Source organism: Mastomys coucha, unplaced genomic scaffold (assembly GCF_008632895.1).
Source record: "Mastomys coucha isolate ucsf_1 unplaced genomic scaffold, UCSF_Mcou_1 pScaffold22, whole genome shotgun sequence".
Classification (NCBI taxonomy): Eukaryota; Metazoa; Chordata; class Mammalia; order Rodentia; family Muridae; genus Mastomys; species Mastomys coucha.
The window spans coordinates 177,793,965-177,804,282 of NW_022196905.1; the positions used below are offsets into that span (position 1 = coordinate 177,793,965).

Sequence of the window (10,318 nt, forward strand, 5' to 3'; positions counted from 1 at the left end):
ATTGGCAGATGTACTTACAGAGCTGTAGTAACAGAACCAGCATGCTATTGGCACAAAAAACAGACACACCGATCAATGGAAGAGAATTGAAGACCTAGATAGAACTCCACATACTTATACACACCTGATTTTTGAAAAAGAAGAAAAAAAATACAAGCTGGAGAAAATAGAAAGTAACATCTTTGATAAATAGTGCTGGTCAAACTGGATTGCTTCTGGTACAGGGATGAAAATAGATCCATATCTATCACCCTCTACAGAACTCAAATTCAAACAGATCAAGGACTTCCTCTACAAAAGATCAGGTACCTCGAATCTGATGGAAGAGGAAGTAAGGTATAGGCTTGACATTATTGGCCCAAGAAAGGACGTTCTGTATAGGACCCTGATAATGCAGGCATTAAGACCAACAAATGGGACCTCATGCTAGAGTTTCTGTACAGCAAAGGGCACACCATCATCTGAACAAAGCAGCAGCCTACAGAAGGAGAAAGCCTTCACCAATGATATATGGGACAGAGAACTAAAGAAATAGCACCACAAAGTGAGTAACGCAATTAAAACAGAGTGCAGAACTAAGCAGAGAATTCTCAAAAGATGAAACTCAAATGGCCGAGAAACACATAAAATATTCAACATCCTTAGCTATCAAGAAAATGACTTTGAGATTTTTATTTTACCCCAGTCACAGTAGCCAAGATACATAAACCAGCACATGCTGGCTGAGGATGGGGCGGGGTGGGGGGACGGGTTGCAGGGTAGGGGAACGCATATTCACTCATGGTGGGAGTAGCTAGAACGGAAAGCAGTGTGGGGTTTCTCAGGAAGAGAATTGATCTACTCCAAGATCCTGCTATACCACTTTTGAGGCATATATCAAAAGTAGTAGCTTTTCCCCTAGGCCCACGACCAATCTAGTATCACATTTCTTGGCTACCAGTCACAGATATTGGTCCTATCTCATGGAGTAGGTCTTAAATACAGTAAAAAAGCTGTTGGTTAATTCCACAATGTTTGTGCCACTATTACACTAGAATATGTCATAGGCAGGTTGCTGTTCTAGGTCACAAAGTTCATAGCTTGGTAACACTGATGACTACATTTTCTCCTCTGGTAGCAAGCATAGATCTCTCTGCCAACACCATGAACAATAATAGTCAGTAGGGGGTGAATTTTCTACTTGGAAACCATCTCAATTTCTCTATGTTTTATGACACACAAACATAGTATGTCATGTAAAGCTTTTACATAACATCGTGGAGAGTAACAAATAACCTTTGCACGCTATATCTTACTAGAGAGATATTTGTTCATCCATGGTCGTTGCTGTCTACATTTGTCAGGTTCACTCATAATAGAAAGAAATTGGAAGCAGCCTATGTGTTCATCAACAGAGCAATGGGTAATTCACACGTGGACTATTACTCAGCTATTAAGAAAATGGGAATTTCAGGTAAGCCAATGGAACTGAGCAGTCATCTTGAGGAAGGTAACCCAGACCCAGAAAGACAGAGATGACATGTTTGCTCTTATATGTGGATGTTGGCTTTTAAGTTTTAGATGTGTATTTAAATTAAAAGCGACATGGAGGCTAGGTAGCTGGTAAAGGACCAGAGGGGAGAAGAGGCTCTTCCAAGCAAGGAGATACAGAATATAATGTTATCAAGAGATAAAGGGGCAACTAGAAAAGGAGGGTTAAATGGGGAGGAGGGTGGGAGGGCAGGATCAAGGAGGGAATGTGGAAAGGGACAACAGAAACCAATGCCTTTCAGAAAGCTAGGAAAAGCACGACGGAAGATGTTTCCTAAGATATACATATATATGAAAGGAATATTTAAAGAGTCAGCATATAAAGGAGGAGATGATGCCCCAACTAGGCGTCATATGCTACCAAATAAAACTGTCAGTACCAGCAATGAATTATACCTTTTTGAATCATTGCCCAAAGGGAATTTATAGCTCGCTCACCCAAACCTTACAGTAGGGTATTGCCAAGGCTACGCATTACTCTCCACGACATCATGGTAAGGCTATATTGCTGGAGATGCTGCATTTGCATGTCACCAAACATGGACAGATTGAGCTGGATTAAAAATAGAAAATTCATCCCTACTAACTGATGTTTTTGGTGTTGGATGATAGGTCTATGCTTGCGACCAGAGGAGGAAATATAATCACCAATGCTACCCAGCTATGAACCTTGTGACCTCCAGCAGCAACCTGCCTATGACATATACTGGTGTAACCTTTAATACAGTTCTGCATGTTGTGGTGCCCCCAACCATAAAATTATTTTCATTGCTAGTGTAATTTTGCTACGGTGATGAATTGTAATGTACACATCTGTTTTCTGATTGTCTTGGGCAACCCCTGTGGAAGGGTTGTTTGACACCCAAAAGGGTTGAGAACCACTGGCCTAGGGGCTAGCAACATTCTAAACTTGCTTGTTACAGACAGATAAGGGTTTCCCATTTTCCCTTGAGTATTTCTTATTCTCAGTTGGCTAACTATTTGGCCATGAAATCAAGAGGAGTGACACAGGTTATTTATATAATTATCCAGTGGAAACTTATTTTTTTTTTTTTTTTTTGGAGACAGGGTTTCTCTGTGTAGCTCTGGCTGTCCTGGAACTCACTCTGTAGACCAGGCTGGCCTTGAACTCAGAAATCCGCTTGCCTCTGCCTCCCAAGTGCTGGGATTAAAGGCGTGCACCACCACTGTCCAGCCAGTGGAAAGTTTTATGAGAAGATATTAGTCAGTAGTCTAGAAAGTATATATGTATTTTTAACAGTAAAAAGAACCTATCTCAGTCGAAATCTAAATGATAACTCCTGACTTGGGTAGAGTTGTACAGTGAACAGCAGGAGCTGGAACAAGCTAACCATCTGCAGTGGCGACTTGTACCCTTACTGACAGTTGGTTGCCATTATTTGGTAGGAAGCCTTTCTATAGCTAAGCAGAGAAAGGAAAGAAGAGCAGTGAAGGCAATGACACTTCCTCTTCTAGGCTTATGTAGCAACCCAAGTCTCATTACAGTACTCAGTGCAGGGATTACTGTCTCCTTGGAGAAGACTAGGAAACAGCAGCTCCGAGAGATGAAATCTGGGGCTGGAGAGAGGGCTCAGCAGTTAAGAGCACTGACTGCTCTTCCAGAGGTCCTAAGCTCAAATCCCAGCAACCATCTGTAATGGTGGCTCACAACCATCTGTAATGAGATCTGATTCCCTCTTCTTGTGTGTCTAAAGATGACTACAGTATACTTATATGTTATAAATAAATAAATCTTTAAAAAAGGAGAGATGAAATCTGAGGATGATCCAACAGCAGATGGTGGTAGATAGTGGACCTAGGATTCACACTCAGTATTGTTTGTCTCCAAGGCTTATCAGCCTCCTCAACAGCTTGATTAGCCTTAAATTAATAGTGACAATGATCCACTAATAACCTAGGCTTAGTTGGTATTAGTCTAAGGGCTAAAATTTCCTAATCTCAGCCAAATAAAATAACCAGTTAGATCTGGAGTGGAGAAGTAACCTGCAGTGGGGCCTTCAGTTATCTTAGCTATGGAAAGTGATGGGCAAAAATTCAGTAAAAACAGGCCCGGTGCAATGTCCTTTATAGAAAACACCTGGTCTCATCTCTAAATGAGAACAACTTCAACCCAACACCTTTGTAACCCAGCTTATTGGAGCTTATCTAAGAAGGATCAGAAAAGAACACAATATATTCTTAATAAGTTCCATGAAGTAGAGTAATCTATAGGCCTAGTCTAAGAGATTCAAAAATACCTTATACACTTACTTATTTTAGTGAGTGCATGTGTATGTGACATGACATTTTTGTATAGGTCAGAGGATAGTATGCAGGAGTTGGTTGATTCTTTCCTTCTACCGTGTGGGACCTCAATATAAAACTCACGTTGCCATGCTTGGTGGCAAGCAGGTTTACCCACTGAGTATTTCACTAAGCTCCCATCCGAGAAGTTTTAACAAAAGAAGTTATTAAGAGAAACGTAACTGTTATCAACAGCTTGAGGAATGGGGGAGTATGATAATGTATTTTCTCCTCCCTCCTTCCCTCCCTCCCTCCTTCCCTCCCTCCCTCCCTCCTTCTCTCTGTCTATGTCTGTATTTGTCAATCTCATTGTTGCTTAGGTTGACCTCAAACTCTTTATCCTCCTGTCACAGTTTTTTTTCCTCCATTGCTGGAAATATAGGCATACTATCACAACTGGCCAGATAAAAGTTTTAAAGGCCACAGAAATGTTTTTAATCAAGATGGACATTAATTGTTAATTCTATTATAGCCAAATGCAGAACTGAGATCTTGTATTCCTATTTCTGAAGATTTTGTTGTGAGGATATTTCAGCTCTATGACTACATCTCATCCATATATCATAAATACAATATAAAAACCATTTTAATTTAGACTCATGCTCCAATCAACAGCATGCTGTAATTTCTATGCCAACTCATTTTAATTTAGAGCCCATTTAAACATTTTTATTATCATTATTATTTTCCTTATTGTAGCCCATTAGAAGTGTTATATATATGTATTAGTTGATTTTCTCATCTCTGCAACCAAGTTCTGAACAAGAATCAACTTAATGGAGGAGGTTTATTCTGGCTTACACATCAAAGGAGTGCATTCCATCATGTGGCAAGCATGGCCGTGGGAGGGGCTTGATCCTTGGCACCCAAAAGGAAGGGGAAGGAAAAGAGAATTCCAGTTGATAGTAGTGTGTTTTTCTTCCCCCCTTTTATTATGTGGGACCCAGTCTATGGAATGGTGTCACCCACATTTAGGGTAGGTCTTGACTCCTCACTCAAACTTCTTTAGAAATGCACCTGCAAACACATACCAAAGGTGCACCCCAGTTGGTAATCTGGGTGTTTCTTAACCAAGTCGACATTCTAAATTAACTCAAGGCTGTCCAGATAACTGTCATTTAGAAACTAGAGTTTAGATAGTAATTCCTCAAGCTATGTTCTTCCAAATTTGAAATAACTAAGTTTTCATGTTTAGAAGAGTTGAGGACTGTCTGTCATAACCCATTCTGTCTCAGTTGGGCAACTGGGAAAGCAGGATACATATTCATTTGTTCCTCAAGATCCCTTCAGAATTGTCTGAGAAGTGATTTTCACAGTTTTGCGGTTCCTTATTTTTGTGATAAAATCTAATGTCAGCCATAGACAGAGCTTCTCTCTGGCCAGGCAAAGCTGTGAAACTTCCTGATCCCTCGGGAGCAGAGATTCTTATCTGTATTTAAACCTAGAGAGTTTAATTTAAGTTGGTCCCTAATCGTTTCCATTTCAGACAATTATCATGCTTTACTAATGTATTATAGATCTTATCAACTTCTGGGTAGTTTATTAATTTGGTCTTCTAGCAGCAAACAAACTTCACAATTTTATGGTGTTTTTAGGTCCTACACTCTTTCATTTTTTTGACAGGGGCACTTTCTTTCCCAAAGATGTGTAGCATGAATGCACTTTGATCTTATGATGCAACTTGGTTCTCTCTCTCTCTCTCTCTCTCTCTCTCTCTCTCTCTCTCTCTCCCCCTCTTCCCCCCCCCCTCTGTGTGCATGCATGTGTGTATGTGTGTAAATCAACTGTAACATCTAGGACTGCCCAAAATGCTAGTATGTGCTTTCTAGATGATATAATGACAGGAGGTAGAAAGATTTAAGACTATAGAAAAAAGCTTATTAAACCCCATTTGGTTAGTCCCTGTCAGTGATGTAGCCCTTGCAACTGGACACACAGCATAGTGAATGGCAATCCCTGGTCTAGTATACAAAGTATGCATAAAGAACTGTGACTCTCCAGAAGGGCTTCTCGCTGGTGGAGAAATTCAAATGGCCAGGGCAAGGAGAATTTGCAGAAAGAAAGGAAACATCTTTTAGTTTGAGGAATGTCTCTATTATGTCTATCCCAAAGCTAGCACCTGGCATGCAGGGTACATGGCAATGATGCTTGTTTTCACAAGTGAGATCATGATGTGAACATTTGCTCTGACAAGTAGCAATTGTTTATCTTGATCTGTTTCTGTATTTAGAGCTGTGGGGATTAGATTCTTGCTGAGAATCTCTTCAGTAAGAAACATCATTAAATGTTCTTAACCCAGTAGAAAGGGGGAGTAGTGACGATTCCAGAATTGTTTTTGTCATGATTTTTGTGAGTCTAATTTCTACAAAAAGCAAAGATACCATAACACAATATAAGATAAATCACACACTTATAACCTATAACTTTTTTTTTCTACATATTCTCCTAACCCTGGCCTTTTGGATAGCTACACAAGGGAGGATCCCTCCTGTGGAGTCACAGTGCTAATGTGACTAATGCTGGGTCAGGCATGCCATTCACTAAGCTGGTTGTCCAGTTGTAGGGGCTGGATCACTGACAGGTGCTTAGCAAGTTGTGTGACTAAGCCAGACCTAAGTATGTAAGAATAGAATAGATTTTAGGTACATTTAAAATTACAGGTGGAAGAAGTCTGTTCCTCTTCCTCTGCATTTCATGTTACTCTTCTCTGCTTCCTACTCATTTTCTTCTTCACATCCTTCATTCTTCACAGCTTCGATTCTAGTGAGTCCAGCATCCAGCTGTAGCTGTACCACTCCTCTGCTCGCTCAGATGGAGAACATACTGTGACTGCTTAACCTGTCTTTAAATTGTGGATATTACAATTCATACTAGCTATTTCATGCATGTTACTATTGAAATTGGGATTAAAAATTATCAATATCTTGCTGATTTTAAGCTCTAGGATTTCTATTCTGATAAATAAGCAAAAACGCTCATGTCGTCAGTTTCACCTTCAGATAAAATATACTCAGTGCAAGAAATGTTTGTGAGCAATTGCTAGATGCCATTACTCTTTGGATTATAACAATGATCACAATAGACAACATGACTAAAGCAACAGCAAAATCAAATGCGGGTTTGGATGATTTTACACACTCTATCATGTTCATTCAGGAATAACATAAAATTTAGGGCAAGTAGGAATTTATGCACTTCTTAACATTAATGAAACTTACTGATTGTAGCCTTTTAATCATACATGTTAACACATGGAGGCAAGAACTTGAACACTGTCAGCACACAATGCCACAATGTTTTCTAAAATGTTGCTGCAGCTTGACTTAGCTTCTGTGCATGAAAAGAATCCCATTGATAGACAAATACACATAATATTCATTCCCCTTAAAAACCTTGGAAAACTCTTAAGGTAGGTTAGCACTGAAATTGAACAAAGTATATATGGATTACTTATATATGTATTATCTGTGTGTATATGAGTATTATATGTGTATACATGTATGTATATAATCTGTATATATAAGTATATATGTATTAATACATGTTATATATAAACATATACGTATGTTTAAATATAAATATGTATAAATATAAAATTTGTGAGAGAAAGCTAAAAAGAAGTAGTTGACATCGACTATTGTCTTAATCTCAATTGTTCACTGGTAAAATGTTTGGGGGCCACTGAAAAGGAAGTCCACACCTGTCCTGAGAGTCTTGAGGCAAAGGGAAGAGGTAATCTAGTATTTGCAGAAGGGAGTAACCGAAGATAAAGGGGCAGAGCAAATGAGCTCTGTGGCTCAGTGGAGGGAGAAGTTTGTCCTGCTTTTGCCTAAGTGCTGATCTGGTCCAGTCATGAGAGAGACCGTTCTGAGGCCAGTAAAGAAGAACTAGGCGTCAGTAGGCAGATCACTTCCTGAAGCTCTTGTCAGCTACTGTGAAGAGAACTCGGGCACTACAGGGTGTCTGGTGAGAATCTCTAGACTAGTTGAGCCTCAACAATGAGGCTGATTAGTCCCAGATTAAAGGCTCCTCTTGCTCTCACAAAAGAAGGATGGAAATAATAAAAGATACAAGCAGAAACCATTAAAATTGAAAGCAGAAAAACAAGTTAGACTATCCAAATCTAGTTCTTTGATTCTTCCTAGTTGAATTAGCCAGAAATACAGAGGGGGTTCAGCAAGGTCACAGGATGAAAAGCTAATGTTAAAGACCTAATTGTGTGTATTAACAATGCACATAAGACAAGAGAATTAGATTTTCAGTATGATAATGAAAGAGGAACACGAAGAGCTAAACTTGACAAATACTTGTGTGAAAACAAATGCCCAGAAGTTACAAAACCTTGTTATGAAAAATGAGTGAAACCAAAGGAGATATGCCATGATCATGGATTTAAGGGGATTCTATTGCCTGGATAACAGTTTTCTCAAAGCGAATCTATAGACAATACAAAAGCAACCAAAACCTGCTGGACAATTTCGCTTCTCTTTTATAACACATTGGTTCACAAATGTATGAACAATTAAGAAAGGCATATAAAGCCCCCCCCAAAAAAAATAAAAAAAAGAGAAGAGCTATTTTGGAAGAATTCTATTCTCTGACTTTACGATGACCCATGAGCAGTGATGGTCAACAGGGCGATAACGACTGAGGGATGGAGCTGTAGACAGTGGAACCAAATAGAAGATTCTAAGACCAGATTCATACTTCACAGTATGTTGATTTTTTTAAGTGCTATGATAATCATTCTCAACAAACTGTACTAGGAAAATTGGATAAATGTTTTGAAAAAGAACCTTGAGCCTTACCTCACAACTTAAATCAGAGGTTCTCAACATATGGGTCACAACCCACTTAGCCTCTAATGACCTTTTCACAGGAGTTGCCTAAGACCATCAGAATACACGAATATTTACATTATGAATCATAACAGGATCAGAATTATAGTTGAGAAGTAGCAATTAAAACAACTTTACAGTTAGGGATCACCACAACCTGAGTAACTGCATTAGAGGGTCTTAGCATTTGGAAGGTTGAGAACTACTGCCTTAAATAAATATGAAAACTAAATAATTTCACGGACTACACATCTGAAAGCACCAGTATATCTATAACATTTAGAGAGATCCTCTAATCTTGTTTCAACAAAGGAGCAAAGAGATTCGATTGTTAAGTCACAAAGGAAGGTTCATGAATGGAAATAAATTCAGAACAGGATGCTCAGCCACACTGACCACAGGGAAAAGCAATATAGAACTTTCCTTAGATACACTGCCACTGAAAAGAAAAAGAGGGACCAACTATGTGCTAGTAAGCATGTAGAGATTTATACATGTTATACATAAGTTTTATATATGACCTATGGGATTGGAAAATGGTTCAACTAATTTGTAAATACTTCAGAAGTTTTAATGTAGATAAGCACATATTATATACATAAAGTTAAATATATCCTGGTTAGTTAATTAATCACACTCCTATATATTTATTACTCTAGAGAAGTAAAAATATATACTTACCTAAAAACTTGCATAAATATATAAAATAGCACCTCTTCTCACTTGTAGGCAATTTTACGAAAGGCATGATTATAGGACAGAGACTAACTCATGATTTCAGAAGGTTGGTGTGGTATGTGGATTGCGTGTCATGGAACTGAGAGAAGAATCTCAGTATTCAAACTTTACTATCACTTACAGTTCTCTAACAGAAGCCAGTCATCAGAACTGCAGAACTGAAAGCCAGATAGATGTACATCTTCACAGGGACATGGATAGGAGGTGGTCTTTCCCTCACCAAGGAGGAAGTGGCCTGACATGAATATGTACAGATTCCATAGTGATGTGATAACTGGATTAAACTGTATTATAATAAGACATTATTATTATTATTACATATTAATAATAATGTATCAATATAAGAAAACTTGAATTTTATCTCAACAGATTCATTTTATATTGAATACTGATTATTATCAATTTATGTAGTATAGTAGAATACAAACATTTCAACTTAATAAAGGTAGGTTATTATTATGCTGGGGTAAATGTTACTTGTGTGGATACATATTACATGTAAAAGAACATTTGAACAGATATTTGCTATCATTACCAACAAAGGAATATTCAAATTTTATAGTTACTTTTCAGTAAAAATAACCCAAAATCTATTTTAAGTATTTAAAAATAATGTAGTCTTAAATATTTTAAATAGAAAGGTCATATTTTAAATAAGAAAAGCACAGAGAAAAAAAAAGTGAAGCTCCTACTGTTTCGATGGCATACAAAGGGGTGAAAAGAGGAAGCCAGAGGAAAAGGATAAAAAAACTCAGGTGAGAGCAGATGCTAGAGAGGTTGTGGAGAAAGAGGAACATTATTTCATTGCTGGTGGGATTGCAAACTGATACAACCACTCTCGAAATCAGTTTGGCAGTTCATCCGGAAATTGGACATAGTACTACCGGAGGACCCAGCTATACCACTCC

The 10,318-nt window shown here is 38.2% G+C and overlaps 1 protein-coding gene and 1 long non-coding RNA gene across 5 annotated transcripts in view; one reads left to right on the forward strand and one right to left on the reverse strand.

Annotated features, from left to right (window-relative positions):
* Dlc1 (DLC1 Rho GTPase activating protein) overlaps positions 1-10,318 on the reverse strand; it is a 377,111-nt gene that overhangs the window by 172,700 nt on the left and 194,093 nt on the right. The window lies entirely within an intron of this gene.
* The window catches only part of LOC116069164, a 13,093-nt gene continuing 3,902 nt past the window's right edge, over positions 1,128-10,318 (forward strand). Inside the window, exon 1 of the long non-coding RNA XR_004109880.1 lies at positions 1,128-1,453. This is a non-coding gene — a long non-coding RNA (uncharacterized LOC116069164). The remainder of the gene's footprint in view (positions 1,454-10,318) is intronic.